General features: G+C 38.8%; 1 protein-coding gene across 4 annotated transcripts in view; it reads right to left on the minus strand.

Annotated features, from left to right (window-relative positions):
• LOC131678619 (tyrosine-protein kinase hopscotch) overlaps window positions 1-10,610 on the minus strand; it is a 67,741-nt gene extending 57,131 nt beyond the window's left edge. For 2 of the 4 annotated variants that reach the window (XM_058958839.1, XM_058958838.1), the window contains exon 1: window positions 10,214-10,610. The gene's annotated coding sequence lies outside the window, so the exon portion shown is untranslated. Of the gene's footprint in view, window positions 1-10,127; window positions 10,146-10,213 lie in introns of those variants that run through there. The other 2 variants (XM_058958842.1, XM_058958840.1) reach the window with 2 other exon arrangements.
• Window positions 10,611-17,654: the final 7,044 nt, after the last annotated feature.

The following is a 17,654-nucleotide window of genomic DNA, read 5'->3' on the forward strand; positions in this document are numbered from 1 at the left end:
TGAATAATATGGTATTAAATCATCCCACAAGATGCAACACATCGTGTGGAATGCTTGAATATCGTGTATAGAGCCGAACATAATTCTTTGTTTGGGGCTTTATAGCTATAACGCCCCATATATGTTGGTCGCTGTCAAACTCCATATGATGGTATAGGGTTGCCAGGAGGCTGGTTGTATCTACACCAACAGACCCATTGGCCCCAATGGTAGTAACATAAACTACATTTAAGGATAGACAAAAACTTATTTTTCATCTTGTGGCAAATGTATTTAAAATTCACTGAAATCCGGTAACAGCGTTGTAACGACGTCAGTTGATTCTCGTGAAAGGTACTCGCCGCAGGAGACAGTTATTACGTAGTGTTCGAATGCAGGCTTGAACGGTTTTCGTATCTTGGCAGTTGAACCCCGTTCTGGTAGTATGGATTCAGAACAATATTCTAGCGCTGAGCGGACCAACTCGCAATAAAGCAATTTAAGACAGTATAAGTTCCTAAAGTTTTTTGCAAATAGGAAGAAGGACCGAAGCTGTCTTCACGCCTTGTCTGCAATGTATGAAGTATGTGGTTTGAACGTTAATGCTGAATCCAAAATGGATCCAAGATCCTTTACGTGAGAGTGTCTTGGAATGCTCGACTCGAACAAACGGTAGTTGAACTGGATCGGACGACGTTTTTGTGCACACGTGTCGGTTGAACATTTACTCGGATAGAACGCTCTGTTCAAATCACACCACACATTGAAGCTAGTTCACTTTGATGAAAGTTTGCATCGGTTGAATCCCGTACCTGTCAAAAGAAATCCATTTCGTCGGCGAAGGAGAGGCGGGGTTCTTGTAGTTTGATATTGACGTCATTAAAATACATTTTTTAACAATCGAGATTTTTAAATAGAGCGGTTAAACTGGAGAGACATTTTCAAATTGCTTTGTTTGCAACTGGGTTTATTTTTAATTTGATAGTAGCAGTAATTGTAACAGAAGCAGGGGAGAGGAGACGGCAACGACGACAGGGATGTGAAGACTTGTGGATTTGTTACAGATGGAAGATCGGCTACATCAATTACCGTTTTGGACTGCCAAAACATATTGAACCGTGTGAGCAGGTTGTCCCCCTCACATCCGTGGGTCAGGTCGCTCTCGTTTCTAACGCAGTTGATGTTGACACTGTGGTGAGGATGAATACGGCACGCAATGACACTCTGGTATGGGTCAGGACCGGAAAGCAATTTACGATGAGAACGAGAAATATAAATAGGGGAGCTAAATTCGTATGTTTATTGCTTTTAGAAAACGGCAAATGAGAGACATATAATACCAGTATATTTACCAGTATATCCCGGATTGGAATATCGAGTGGTCTCCCTCGGACCAAAAACAAATCCTTCAACTGAGATCTGGCGTCACAATGCTAAGCACATGACCAAATAACGTGCTCGATGTCGTGGTAACCCTCGCAACAAGCGCACAGACTACTCTCCACAAGCTCAATACGCCGCAGATGCGCAACTAGCCTGTAATTGTTGAATATAATCCGAGACATCACACGAATGAAATCACGATCCACATCTATGCCCCTAAACCAAGGCCTCGTCGATACATTCGGGATAATAGAATGTAGCCATCGTCCACGCTCCACATTTATCCATGAGGATTGGCAGCTGTCGAGCGTCCTGTGACGACAGATACTGAAAAATTCATTGAAGCAAATTGGTCTTTCGTAAATATCACCTTCTATTGCGCCCACCTTAGCTAAAGCGTCCGCCTCTTCGTTACCCGGGATCGAACAACGAGAGGGAACACAAACTAAGGCAACCTGATAAGACTTTTCAGATAAAGCCCTCGTACTTTCCCCAGGGAATACGGAGAGTGCTTTCTAGGCTGTATCGAACGGAGAGCTTCAATAGAGCTAAGGCTGTCCCAAATGGTAAAGTAGTGATCTGGTGGCAAAGTGTCGATGATCCCAAGAGTATACTGAATAGCAGTTAAATCAGCGACGTAAACTGAAGCTGGATCATTGAGCTTGAAGGAAACGGTGATATTCTCATTGAAGATACCGAAGCCAGTAGACCCATCGAGATTTGATCCGTCAGTGTAGAACATTTTGTCACAGTAGACTTCTCGAAATTTATTAAAAAATATTTTCGGGATCACTTGCGGGCGGATGTGATCCGGGATTCCACAAATTTCTTCTTTCGTCGATGTATCGAAGAATGCAGTTGAATCAGAAGTATAAAGAAGGTGGACCCGGTTGGGATTATACGAAGCAGGATAAACGTTCTGTGCCATGTAGCCTTTCGAAATTTTCAATTACTAACGGGTTCCAAATATCACATCAATCAAGCAATCGATAGTAGAGATCCCAGAATCGATTTTTTAGGGAAAGGACGCCGGCCAGCACTTCTAAATTCATGGTATGGGTCGAGTGCATGCAACGCAATACAATGCAATACGCAAATAACATTACTATATTCTCTCCAGTTTGATGAAATGTATGTTCGCAGCGGAGCGGAAACAGCAACATCCGTATTCCGTCACTGACAGTATAGTTGTTTGGTATAGCCTAACCTGGGCTCCTGGGTGGACACCCCACCATGTTCCAGTTATTGCCCGGAGAAAATCGATCTATTGTTGGCATTTCTGTTTTAGATACCGAATGTGACAAAAGGTATCTTTAGAGTCGATTCAGACCCCGAGATATTTGAATGTGAAGCCCTGATTGATCCATTAATAGAAGCTGAACTTGCCCCGGCTCACGCTTCCTAGAAAAAAGTGGAAAACTCGATACCCAGCTGAAGAGCCCAAGCAGACAAATTGTCCAAAGTATCTTGTAATGGTCCTTGCAAATCGGCAGCTTTGGTCCCTGTAACGGAGACCACTCCGTCGTCTGCAAGTTACCTTGGCGTGCATTAATTGGCTAGACAATCGTCAATGTCATTCGCGTAAAAATTGTAGAGTAGGGGACTTAGACTGAGTCCTGGGGAAGACCCATGTAGCTAAATCGCAATGTTGTTAAATCGCCATGCGAAAAGTGCATGTGCTTTTCAGACGACAGGATTAGCAAAAAGTTTTTTTAAAATCAGTGAAAGACCATGCTTGTGCAGCTTCTCAGAGAGAATATTGATAGAAACTGAATCAAAAGCCCCCTTTATATCCAAGAAAACTGATGCCATCTGCTCTTTATTAGCATAGGCCATTTGAGTTTCTGTCGATAGCAACGCAAGACAATCGTTCGTCCCTTTGCCTTTGCGGAAGCCAAGTTGTGTATCTGACAGTAAGCCATTTTGTTCGACCCGATTGTTGTGATGAAACAAGATCATTTTCTCAAACAACTTCCGGATACAGGATAGTATTGCGATCGGCCGATACGAGTTGTGATCAGAGCGCTCGTTTTACTGGTATTTGGATGGCGAAAACGATGTTTCGTTCGCGTTATCGTGAGGGGGCGCGGCGTGGTAGATCTTCTCGTTTCGTCTGTACTTGAGTAGCGGTATCGAGAATTAAGCCAGCCAAAAACTTGTACTCTTCCTTCGAAGAAAACTCTCGTGTTGATTCAATAGTGTCGAATATCGTGGTCACATAGCTCCTCCAATCAATGTTTCATGTGAGATCATACGAGGTATTGATTGTTTCAGGTGGTCTTGAACCGTTAGTGATTGAAATAACGATAGGCAAATGGTCACAACCGTCATTTCACCCGTGTTTAGAACGGTCATATGTAAGTTGTCGCAAAGATCTTGGATTCATGTTGATCTGTTTTCATCGTGAAGACAACCTCATACCGTACCGTACGAGTTGAAGTATCCTAGAACTAGTCGCGGTGCTGGTAGGAGTTCCGCGATATTACTAAGCGCTCGGTGCCCAACCGGGGTCGTCTTCGATGTAGTGCTCATAGTGAAAGAAAATAGGGTCTGAAACAACAGGCTCGAATAGTTTGGATACCGCACTTAAACACGAAATTTCTCGATAGTTAACGTTGTTCGATTTGTTTCCCTTTTGATGAACCGGAAATATGTGGGCTGCTTCCCAATTGGCAGTAAATATTCCAGTAGCAAGAAATAGCTCGAATACACGTCAAAGGATTACAAGAAGTCCACTGATGTACTTGTTGACAACAATCGTGGGTACACCATCTAGACCTTCAGCTTGGAGTTTGCTGCAAAAATAACAGCATTATCGACACATTATTGGTTGATGGAGCGTCCTTAAGAAGGAGTGAGATTCGACATGTGGCGTAAGACGTTCACATGTGGCGTAAGACGTTCACGGGAAAAAACTTAAAAATTTATCGGAGAACAGCTGGCAAATTTCCTTAGTGTCGGATTCTTTTCGATGTTCATTCACATGCTTTCAGAACTTTACCTGTGATTTCAGTGGAGGATCGACGTTAATTAGGTTCTGAAGAAGGCACGTCTACTTAGCTGTTTGTATTCGTAGTTGAGTTGAAAGTAGTGTTTTCAAAATGTTAGTGTCTTATGCTTCGAGAATTTTTAAAATGCAGCTCGTTTGACAGTTTGGAATGATTGCATGGTGTCAAAATAGTGGCTCTAGTTCTTCGAAACCAACCGTTCCAGAATTTTACTCAGTGTGCTCCGCAGATTTATTGGACGATAGTTCACATGTCATAACTTGATGCAAACATTGAAGATGTTTGTAATGTAAACCAAACCATTTTGAGGAATGCGTTTTAGACAAAAGTTCTTTGGACCATCCATGCTTGGTGACTTCTTTGCTTTAAGTCCTAAGTGATACCTTTCACTCTCTGTAGTTTGGTATACATTAAAAAATCGGTGTTGTCATTTGGAAGTCCCGATGCGGTAGCTATTGCTTCCTCTACGCGTTTGAGAATTGTCCAGTTAACGGGTTGTCGTATGCTTTCGAAAAATTGTCCATTAGAGTGCAAGCAGGAGATTACCGGCTTCCCATTATTTTTTCTTGTTTCGGTTAGCTTGTGACATCAAAGTTTTTGTAGCGGATTTCAACACATTCTTCCTGGATACTGTCGTTTAACGATTTGGCCAACATTCCCACTGCGGAACCCCTAGAACGGTGGTACTAGCGTCTTCTGGAATTCCGGAATCAAATAAGCAGTTTGACGCTATCTGGTAGGATGATTTTGTCTGGGTTTTATAATGCTATCAGCGGTTTCGAGCAGTCCTCCGCTTCAAGTAACACTGATGTTAGTTTGCTGATTGTAGCGTCAACGGTGTTCGTATCTAAATAGATTCCAGTTTGCTTTACCATAGCAATGGGTTTCCTTATTTCGCAAAACGATTTACCATAGCAATAGGTTTTCTTATTCTGCAAAACGATATTCTCCCCGAAATCAAGTTTAAACGTGATTAGAAAATGATCCGATGAGAGCTCATGATGAGCTGCTGAAAACGGTATGTTCACTTCATTATTTGACAGCTTTATACTGCCTATAATTGCCTATATTTGTTCCATGATCTATGGGAATCCCTATCTATGTGGGGCTGACTTTCGATTATAGGCAGTATATCCAAAACTTAAAGGCGGCCGCTTGGATGTACGTTGGACTGCAAACTCTAGGGATTTGTCCCAAACGGACCTACCATTCGAATTCATTACTTTCACTACCTGCAGGTTAGCGAATATACACATATTTCGCCATCAGCTCCTGTAGAAGCCAACAATATTTTCTTGTTAGTGCTTCCTTTGAAGCGATTGAACATGTTTCTTCCTAGGCTGTGAAACCCGGAAAGAAAGAAGCGATTTTCTTTGCTACAGCTGAATGTTAGTTGTGAATATTTTCTGATCTCACTCCCGCCGAGGAAGGGCCCGAGGTGATTCCAGTGAACAAACGATTGCGGGTCACTATGTTTGAGGTAGATTTGCAAGAGAAATTAGCGCGGCTGATGAACCATTCAAAACTGGACGAGGAATACGTTTTTCTAGTCGTTTGACGAAATCCAACCGAAAGGGACATTCCTTGAAGCTGGCAGCAAGACTTTTCCTTACCACACATCGTATCTTCATATTACAGTGACGGTTTCCTTGACTAAAGCGTTGACAACGGAAATATTAGATATCAGAGATTCTACGAGTCCAGTGCCGCCATCAGACAGCGACGTTGATCATATACTTTACCTTAGTTTGTTGAGTTTTACGCTATCCTTTGCGGAGAGAAATGTTCAAAATTGAAAATTCTGTCTTAACCAATATGAAAAAAGGGAAAACCCGATGGAACTATCTTCATCAATATCTCTTCGCGAGCGGCGTTGGTATAGAAATTTGTATTCAATTCTAGGAACGTTTCCCGAACACGGATCAATAGTATGCAGCATTTCATCGTTTCCATTCGATTCATGCAGCAACCTGTTTATCTCATTGTTTAATTCTTGTTAGATTCGTCGTATTTTCGGCATCCGCAGAGGAATCGATAAAAGTTGTACGATATCGTCCTCCTCGAGATCAGAAATAGGAAAATCAGCCGTGGGCGCTCTTCGAGAGCAGTTCAGTTGTGGGTTATCCACCAAAGCCACTATTTGGTGGGCTGTTTCAGCTTGCAACTTTGAGTTTAGTTGCCGCTTTTGTTTTACTTTTATCGTAGCTGCGATGCTTCAAGGTAGACGAGCCCTTATTCATCTCATTAGTCAGGAAGTCACACTCTTTCGTTGATAATACAATTTAGAGTAATCAAGTGGATTGCGCTTAAATAGGAATCATCATCTTGGCTTCGTTCCTAAGAAGCAGTACAGTTAAAATTTTTCCTGACAAATGTAAAATGCTCGCGTTTGAGCGAAGCGATTGGATGCTTACTGTCCAACACGATCTGTATCGGTACGTTTTTAGGCCAACTGCAGTCTACCGCTGCTCAGCTCTTCCAACGTTTCGACACCGTCGGTTGATCACCTCATAGGTTCGGAAACGCTGTCATTAAGGTTGCACAGAGAATGCGTAAAATTCGCAAACGAAAAAAGCAGTTTTTTTCCACACCGTTTGTCAGATCTTCATAAAAATCAATCAGCGTATGTAGAATGTTGTTACTGTACTGCTGATTGATTTTTATGAAGATCTGACATACGGTGTGGAAAAAAACTGCTTTTTTCGTTTGCGAATTTTACGCATTCTCTGTGCAACCTTAAACTCAGCATTCCCTTCGGAGCTGGTGTTTGAGACGTCGATGTAGTTCTACAAGCCGAATCTACCAATAATCTGAAGAGAAAGACAATGAATCGTGGCGATATGCCGATTTTAATGAACAAATGATGATTATGTGACCATCACGAATACAACAGAAAACCTTAATTGACCCCCTTCGACACCAGTTAATACAACTTCTGAGATTGCTACAAATGTATTGACCATGCACGCGCTATGGATGTGGATGAGAGATTATCTAAATTTATCGTGAGGTTATGTTTTAGTACAAAACATACACCAAAAATAAGCAGTTACTAATGCCAATGTCGCCTACAGTCACCTAACCAGACTACAACCCCAGACAGCCGTCAGATCATATATTTGATCTCAGAAGCCCGATTCAGTATAGCGCTAAACAGAATCCTCATGAAATAGTATGAAATAACAGGATAATGATTTCTTGTTCCAGACTTATCCCTTTAACTTTCTCTACCTTATCAGTTTACCAATACCCGGGAAGAACTTGGTCTTATACCCACTGCTCTTCCACTATCTTCCTCGTATTCTCCACCTATCACTGGCATTAGATGTGATATTTGACTTTAAAATTTTACGATTTCTAGGGCAGACAATCAATAAGAAATAAGATTCCCTGGTTTCATATTGCATTCGTCAATGCACATTTCAAGTGTATCTTCAATGCGATATGTTGGTCGGAAGTAGTATAGATAAGCAATCCACACTTCCCTCGACTAACATGAGAATATTTTTTACGAGAAAATTCAACAGGTTTTTCTTCTTCTCACGATAATCTTTAGTTTTAGAAGAAATAAACAAAAGTGTCAAAATATGTAGGTACTCCATTATCAAGAAAGCCGGCAACAAAGTAGGATTGTTTTGCCGTATTCTCGAAAAGCACAAAAAGATACCGTGTTAAACTCATTAGCTCATTCTCATAGTTGGGGCACTTCGCCCTTTTCAGGTCATTTTTATTATTTTGAATTTAACGAAGAATGCAATTATGTTGGGGTCAATTTATAGGCATTGCATCGATTGCAGTTCGAGTAATACAACCATATAAGAGCAGATCTATTCTCATTTGTAATATTCAGGTTATCAACTATGGAATTGGCCTAAGGCACAACTTGGCGAAACAAGACTTTCCAACCGAAATCCAGCTTTAACTTTCGTCTATACAAACCCAGCTAGTCCAACTAAATTTTTCAACATTTAGCTAATTGGTAACGCGGTCGTATGTTCTCGAGCTCCAGCCTGGTAGCATTCCTAGTCGCTAGTAGGATCGCAACACTAGCCTTGCAATTGTCCTTTACTTAGAATATGGGTTGCGGTCGAAAGAGATTGTCAATGTCCACTACGGAATGTAGTACCAAGGCTTTGATTTTTTAGTTGATTCCTCTGAATTTGCAAAAATTTCAACACAAGTTTTTGCGACGACCCAACCGATCCCTAAAATTTCCATGACCTGAGATTTGTTCTTGAATTTTTGCTCTGCAGTGAAATTAAAAAACAAACTTAGTTGTATACGAAAGTCTCAAACCCTTTGGAAAATTTTAATGTTTATACAACCCATAAACGCAAGACAGTCCCGTGTGAATAGAGAAGAATGTACAGTATGGGACAAAAATACGGTCAAAGGCAGTATAGAGCTATTGCGCTGGTCCTATAGACAATAAAACCTCCTTCAGGTAGAACAATCGATGGGTTTTTTTCAATCAAAGCTCTACCTGATGCACTTTTCCAAAACGGGTGTTGTATTTATGCGACATGGAAGATACGTAAATTTAATCTATAAAATAAATCTATATTTTTCCCTGTAATGGCATTTCTGTTCCTAACATTGCACTGCACCGGTGCTGCCCGTGCTACACTCATTCAAACTTGTGTGTAATCAATCTCAAGAGTACTTATTCAAAAGGTCCTAAGTGACATTGAGCTCGAACTGAGAAAAACGAGGCTGAAGTTTCATGGACCTAAAACAAATCCCTATTAAAGAACAAATATGCGTTTTGATGGAACAATTATGCCAATATAGTCTAAGGACTATGCTCTTTAAGTAAATAATGCTAAAAATATGAAATGTTTAGTGCTAATGTAGTTTTTAAGCGCTTTAGAATGATGCGTCCTTTTGAAAATTATAGGACCTTTCATATAGGTCTTCTTTTCGGGCCCAAGAATCATACGACGCTGCACATACGGCTTTTTTCAGCAAAGGTAGCTCTTACGACGAATATTGAATTTCTTCAAAGTTTTCGACAAAATGAGCACCGGAATACGAATGTTCTTCATTACTATGGTAAATAGTTGCACTGGATTTAACAGAAGTCTTGCAGAAAAAAAATGCGGGAAACTTTAGTTTATATTAACAAATCATTGGCTGGAAGTGGTTAAAACCAACGAATGGCATGTTACTTTAGAATAACTAAGCTTTCCAATTATCATTTAATTATTATATTTATTAAATTTAACTTCGAAAATAAGTCGCATGAACAGAAGAAAATAATTTCTTTTATTTTGATGCTTAGGACGTTTTTACTAGGTACCTATGTGCAGTGGGGAAAACATGGAATGAAATGAATCTTGCGTCGTTTTTGCATGGCGCCTATGAACAGTTGCAGAGGTTTTGAAATATTTCGCGCATAGGTCCTTTCATTTTAAAAGGTCTCAAGTGCAAAATTTCAAAATATGATCATGAAAACTTTGCGACTTTTTATATAATGCTTGTTATTTTGATAAATACTGTGTATAATGAATCCTGGTTTTCGGTATTCGTTAGCTATGTTGTAATCACATGCTGTGCTGCAAATAACTCAGTTTGTTTACATTTGTAACTAAGGTCCATTTGAATCAGCACTCTTGCTATCTTTTTTTACCCTACATCGGTGTAGTATCAGGCAAAAACGAAAATGCTATTATTGTCTTGAATGTTTTTAGTTCCACTAGGGTTCACCGAATTACATTGATAAGAAACCCGTAATCTTGCAACTTTTATTGTACTCACATGCCACACACATTTCCAACAATGAACAACGGTTACGTTTGTTGACTGCTCTTAGTAAAGAGCTGTTCCAAGAATTTAAATCGTACCTTTTTTAATCCGCGTATCAGAATGAAACCTGTTATTAATGAAATCCAGATGCAGACCAGACAGGCACAAATCAGGTAAACAGTGTTCTGTTCTTCACTAATCAATGCTTCGGGGCACGGCTAGCTCCCATGACGATAGCCATCTTTGTGTTTTCTTCCCTGGTTAGGCTTTTGCGACCAATTTTATATTCACGATTTTTAGCACAACCGATTACGGATTAGCCGTATCATTACCACTAGTAACACAACAGCACAATTTCACTTTCTTCGTCGTTGACGTCGACAACCAAAGTCGGTCTTTGACTTCGATAATATTGCACCCGAATCCTAAAAACAGACTTTTTCCCGTGAAATTCAAACACCGTCGCACATCGTCACTATTTTTTTATTACTGCCTACATGTCACAAGCTGTCACTATTTTACCATGTAGAATGCACTAACACTATCGTATCAGGGCAGAGAACCCAACAAAAGCATAAAAACAACTCGCTGTCCCGTTCAATTCGCTGTAATCGGTGCTTTCCTCAGTGCCTTTCGATGCTTTTTGTGTATACATGCGAAGCAGAGTGTATGTAAGGAGAGTGAAGACAACTGTCATGATTATCCGTCAGTGATATTCCAAACGAACAAACGACCTGTCAAAATACATGAATTTGACTCGTTTGGAATGACACTGACAAATAATAATTGTTTCCAATTTCCTTATATGCACTCAGATGCGAAGGTACCGGGAAACAAGGTTCTAGAATGGAGGTACGATGAATTTTTGCTACAACAATTTGACTGTATTATTCGTATTACTGCATATACGATATCGTTATGTTCGGAATAGATTTTATAACCAGAGCGGGAAACTGCTTCTAGGTACTATGCCATATTTCACCCTAAGGAGGAAAATTGTATAAGCACCAAAATTTCTCACTAGGGCGAAACTGCTTCTAGGTATTTAGAATTTTATTTTGCCAGCACCCACAGATGATTGTCTTGTACCTATTCAAAACAGACACGAACACATATACTACGATATCAATTTCGCTTATGCTGCTTGCTATTCTGCCTGCTTTTGCTTCAACACAAGTTGCCTGTTTATATGCGTGTTGGTGCATTCCTGATTCGAAGTTTTCACCCACACTTTGCCCGACAGCATAAAGTGTCAAATTGTTGTTTAAACAAGGGGTCCACCGAATGGAACATGCATTGAAAAGTAGCGCAAATGTTCAGGGATCGAACACCAGAGGGATCGTGCGACTGGGGCCGTGAGGCAGTTTGATTTTGTCGTTAGATTGGTTGTTTTCGATGTTGTTTGGTTTAATGATTACGTTTTCGTTTTTCATTGTCACACCGATAAAGTGTAAAAAAGGTAACAGTTATATTTGGATTATGCGATCATGCAATAAAATTACTGTATAGATCTTTGCTGTCAAGTTAAACTAGAGTGGCCACATTTTGGCACACTCCGCCTCGCAGTAAAATGGCTCACGCATTGATTTAAAACTGTAAAAATAGAATCAGACACAAATTTTGTGAGTAACTAACATCCCATCTCGACCCAGCACATTGAACTCCTTTTTTGTCTTACTAGTATATTTTCTGATTATTTCACTTCTAAAAAATGTGGGTTAAGCGGTTTCGCCTATCGCGTATATGTGCCATGGCAGGTAGTGCATGATCCATTAATTATTAGTCTATAAACATCTGACGGCTAAGACCACTCGGGCCCTTATAATTGAAATGGTGTATAGTAAGAGGACCCAAAAAATATCCATGGCACCAGCCACTTATTCCTCATGACCTTCTGAGACACTTGAAATTTGTGTAAAGTTGACTAATCATCAAAATATATGAACAAAATTGGCAACTCTCCATATAGGGTAGCCGAGCCCTTTTTCATCTCATTAATTAGGATGTCACGCTATTTGGTAGGGTAACAGAGGTATTTTGGCCACCTCACATATTTTGGCCCACCCAATCACTTTTTTATGTTTATTAAACGAATTTACATAAAATTTTGAAAATCTAGTCGCAGTTTTCTTGAAAAACTCTTATTACAGTTATTTTATACCAAGATTATTGTTGCAGATACATATTACCATTATAAATCGCAAAATTGTGGAAACTCATCAACCTCTATACAGGAATGATGGAAAAACTGGAGGAAGTAGCAATGTTGCGAACTACTTTCAAAACATATTGTTATTAAAATACGTCATTTTTTGTTGAACAAATCATGTTACTGTAATCATAACTAATTGACGAAAGTAAAATTGCGTAAATTATACGAAAAATTACATCGCAGATCATACAATAAGCTATGACCACAATATACAGGGTGTTTGGTTCATGAGTAAGAATCTCTCGAGAGGTGATTTACTGTCATATTTGGAGCAAAAAATCGTTCAACACATACCATCAAATCTCAACCGTTACAGAGTTATTGAACTTTTTGTGTAAAAAACTTGTTTATCTTAAAACACCTCTAACTCAAAAAGTATACTTCGTATTCTAAATTTTTTAGTGCCATTGGAAAGGTGAGAAAATTTTCTATTGAATAATGTTCGCATATCTTTCAGATAACTAGTTTTAATTACCTTTTAGTTGTAAAGTAGTTAACAGTTAGTGTTTTTGATGAGGTTTTTGTTAATTTTATCAAAATAATGAATTATGACTATAGCAATACCTATTATCCAAACGTTGGGTTTGAGGACGATTCATAATTTGTTCTTCAACATAATATTCCTATCTCTTCTCGTTTCCTTGTAATTTGACTTCTAAACTTTTCTTGTAATTGACTTGAAAGTTCTTAAAAGACTCTAATTTAAAAAATATGCTTTATATCGCTATTATCAGGGCTTCATTGGAAAGCTGAGAAAATTTTCATTCGATGTATGTACAGATATCTTTTAGTTAAGTGTACTACATGACTTTTTACTAGTAAAATAACTCAAAATTTGCGTTTTTTGGTGATTTTTGTAATTATTCTAATTATTAGTCAACTAAATTTATCGTCACTATTGTTCATTTAGTGCCCCTTAATATTCTCTACAACTTGTTATTTGACACTTTATCCCTATCGCTTTTCATTTCGCTGCAATTTAATAGTTAACACAGCTTGGCCTTATCACAAATGCAGTGGGTTCGAAATCGTTGTTTTTGCATATGAAACGAGAAGATAAAAATGAAACTAAAAGAGATAATTGAATGGAGTCAAAGGAAGAATTGTAGAACTTGCTGAGATGCATTAATTCCATGATAATAATGGTGAAGTTTATTATTTACTATTTTAAGAAAATAACGAAAATGCTAATAATAACACCAACTTTAAACTAATTAACTTCTAAAAGAATACTAAATTCACTTCACTGAAAGGTAATAATACATTTTTCTCTGCAAAATTTTCCTGACTTTCGAACAAAAATAAGAAATGGTACAATAAGTGCCATACTTTTTCAATAAGGGCTAGTATTAGTGAATATGAGATAAAAATATCCAAGTTCAATAACCCAAACACATGAAAACAAGACAAGATAAGTGTATCATGTCAAAGAACGAATTATACAACTTGTCAAGACAAGACAAGATAAGTGTATCATGTCAAAGAACGAATTATGCAACTTGTCAAAACTAACGATTTGAATTATTAAAATAGTGATGTTAACTATTAAGATTTTCGCGAAGTGAACGAAAAATCGATCAAAATTGTTAAATTTTAAATAAATTACTGTGAAAAGATTACTTAACCTAATTAGCTGAAACAATTGAGGACATTTTTAGGTGAAAAATTTTCTCACCTATCCAATGTATCTAAAATATTTGAAATACAAAGTATATTTTTTGAGTTAGAGCTATTTTAAGACAACTAAGTTTTTAACACAAAAAGTTCAATAACTTAGTAACGGTTGAGATTTGATGGTATGTGTAGAACGATTTTTTGCTCCAAATATGACAGTAAATCACCTCTCGAGAGATTCTTACTCATGAACCAAACACCCTGTATTGTACGATTTAGGGTAAAACACATTTCTGCCATATCTTCTGCAATTTACCTTTTCATCCGTTTCTTGACGTTATTGCTACTCAATGAAGAATGTAGGCGGCAAAGCTTGTTGTTTCGCATATTTTTCCTTCTTGTTTATTTGACACGGCTCGATGTGTAAGCATAAATGAGCCGTGGGACTTTTTCGATTTTTATACCATGTAAAAATTAAAATTAACTTTCTAAATGCCTGCCTATCGGGTCTTGCCACAGCTCGACGCTGCGTGTTGAGATTCTCTTCCTTGGCTGTGAAACATTCTGTGTTGTCGCCCGGACTATGGAGATCATTCGTTCCGTCTTGTCACGCGTTTTTGCTCACGTCCATGTCGTCTTCGGTACTGCATTCATGATGCTAACAGTCGCATGTTTTTATTTGCTTCTTGAACTTATAACTCGCTTTTGTAAATCCGTTTCCATCGGCATTTGATTCTTTATTGATGGTGTTTTTTTAATTCGTTTATTTGGCACGGGTCAAGGCGTTAGTTTCACGGAGCCGTGGGTCTTTTATATATTTACATGATGTAAACAATAAAAATAACAAACAATTAATGCTAAGATCGATGCCGTACGCGCGACTTGCCATTGCGCGCGGAGATCCGTTTTCGTGTCGGGGAAATCCTTGCATTCACGTCAACTATATCAAGGGGGGCATTTGTATCTTTGTCGTCTTCGTACTTGTCCGGGTCATCATCGGGGTTACTGCCTTGATGTTCGGTATCAGGTGTTGTTCCTAACTTCTTTCCCTTTCGGGTCACGACCGTGAACCCTCCGTCATTGCTAGTAGCTTCCTCGTTGCTGGAATTAACTGTTGAGTTTGTGGTACTTGAAGCGGCTTTCGCAGTTGTCATTATTGCTTGAACAGCAGCCACAAATTTGGCAACCGTTTGTGGCTCATGGAATGATATTGGAGACTGAGTGTTGGTATTTCTTTCTGTAGATGAGCTTTTCTTAGCGGTTTCTGGGCAGGGTTGTCCGTAATGTACCGTTTGTTCACAGAATTGGCACGTGTTAGTTTGTCCTTGATATGTACATAGAGTTTGCTGTATAATGGTATCACACCTTCTGTTGTGTACTGCAGGGTAAGGTAAGAGGGAATGGGTTGGTCTACCCGCATTCTCACCACAAAAACACCATTTGAAATACCTGGAAAGTAGTTCCTCCACGTATCCTCCGTGATTGATTCCACTTCTCCGAAATACGACATGAATCTTTTAATGGCCACTTTGCAAGTACGTGGTGCCAAATCATGTAATTTAACTTCCACGTTTCCGTTATCCATATACACAGGGATCTTGATTTTTGCGGAGTCACAATCCAGAACGTGTTTCAAGTTGTTTTGCGAAATGATTTTTTTTTGCCTGGGCGAATTTGTTGAACGTTATCAGCACCGCGTGTCTGATGTGCTCCAACTGAATGAAACTGACGTCTGAAAACCGAAGCTGAATTTTCTCCTTCAGCAAATGTTCCACATCACCAATACTCGGTCTTATGCGGAAAGACCGGAAGTCAATGGCCACCGTGTTGGCCCGAAGAATCACATTTTGTTGTCGAGACTCAGTCATCTTGATAGAATAATAGTAACGGTTCCCTTTGTTCTTCAGACAAAGCACACAAGAAAAAAGCATCTGCTTGCGCTGGCTTGGGTAGCAGCAGAGAGCACACTGGTATTGTGACTGATGCCTTTGGTGGTTGAGAATAGACTGTAGCTTATTGATGGTGTTGGTTGTTAGTTTGGAGGCATTTGGTGTTATCATTGTTGCTTCACTCTTGATAATGGCTGTTTGTTTAGTGGTACTGGGCCCGATTGTTGTTGATCTCGTGTTTGTTGCTGCTCGCGGCATTATTCAGCTCATTTGAATAAATACTGTTGTTGCATATAATAGACTTCCATATTCGAGAAAATATGTATAAAATACTTTCGTAAACAATTGAATGAAATTCCGTTGAAACACTTTCGCTGCCGTACCAGTATATTCCAAACTAGCGGTATAAGCTGTCAATACAGTCAAAAGGCAGTACTTTTGAATAATCCATTCGATTTTACTCAAATCAATAGCTCGAGATGGATGTTCACCCTGACATTTTCTATAGTAGACCAGTAGTTGAAACTGACGTAAGATTTAGAAATCAACTAAATTTGTGCAAATAGCCTTCTACGAGAAAAACAACCATATGTACATATTAGACACGAGTATTTTTATTCAGTTGACGTCATCTTGCAATGGTCCATAGAAATAAAGACTTTGAATCTCTAGTATGACGACTTGGTGGCGGAAATAGAAAAAAAAGTATTTTATGAAAAATACAACTTTTATTGATTTCTTAGTAAATTATACGTTTTTAAGGGATCTGTATTGATGGTCAGATGTAAGCCGATGTTGTGTATGAGTATATTTACCAACTTTTGCAGTCTTTATGTCTTATTCGCAAATTTTTAAAAACTATGTCCTAAAGTGGGCCAAAATAACTTTTTTACTCTAAATGGCTTTTTCGAAAAATGGGTTAATTTATTTGGAAATGGTTCTAAATGGCCTATTTTATAACAATCAATGAAAAAATCGGGGGAAGTTTTAAAGTAGTTTAAACAGAAAAAAATTGTTCCTATCACCATAACTAACAGTAGTATTGCGCATTAGAAATTGATGTATAGGGTGAAGGCAATGTGATGCGGCTTGGCCGCATAATATTCATAATGTCACAGCAAAAAATTTTTTTTTGAATTTCAAAGGCCAACGTCAAAGTAAGTTCAGTTAGGGTTGCCACCTCTGGAGAGGCTTTGACCCGGAGATTTTCACTGACCTGGGGGAATCAAAGCAATTGCTCGGCATTTTAGAGCACTTTATTCGCTTTTTATTACTGTGTTACAGTAAAGCTGTAAATTTTTCACGTTTGCGAACGGTTTTGTCGGTTTAATTTGGTTTATTTTCCCGACTAAGTGCCAAGAATACAAAAGCACCAGCTACTCTCGCTGTGGAGGATAAGTCAAACGAGGATTCGTCTCCTCCATAACTAACAGGAAAAGAAGAGCAAAGTAGGCAGGGCTGCGGCATCACATGGGAAGCACTACATGGTGTCAGTTATTCATCACCAGAGGCCGCAACAAAGGAGCAAAACTCACCTTACCTGTCAACAGTTAAGGGTTGCTGCAGAAGTAGCAACAACACGGGAAGAACTTGTTTGATGTTGACCTAGTCAGTTAGATTAGAACAAATATGCCATACCTTGGTGCAGCTGGTGATAAGTACCACTAGTAGTGAAGTGATTTGGTAAAATTGCATCAAAATAAATTTTTTACACCATTTTGAGCGACTTAGTGGGATGCTACATTTCATTTGTAGCATACAGCGAAATATTATTTTCCTTAATTTGTAGTAAATTTGATTTGTTTCTCATCTTCATTTCTTTGT

This window comes from Topomyia yanbarensis, chromosome 2, assembly GCF_030247195.1.
Source record: "Topomyia yanbarensis strain Yona2022 chromosome 2, ASM3024719v1, whole genome shotgun sequence".
In the NCBI taxonomy this organism is placed as follows: Eukaryota; Metazoa; Arthropoda; class Insecta; order Diptera; family Culicidae; genus Topomyia; species Topomyia yanbarensis.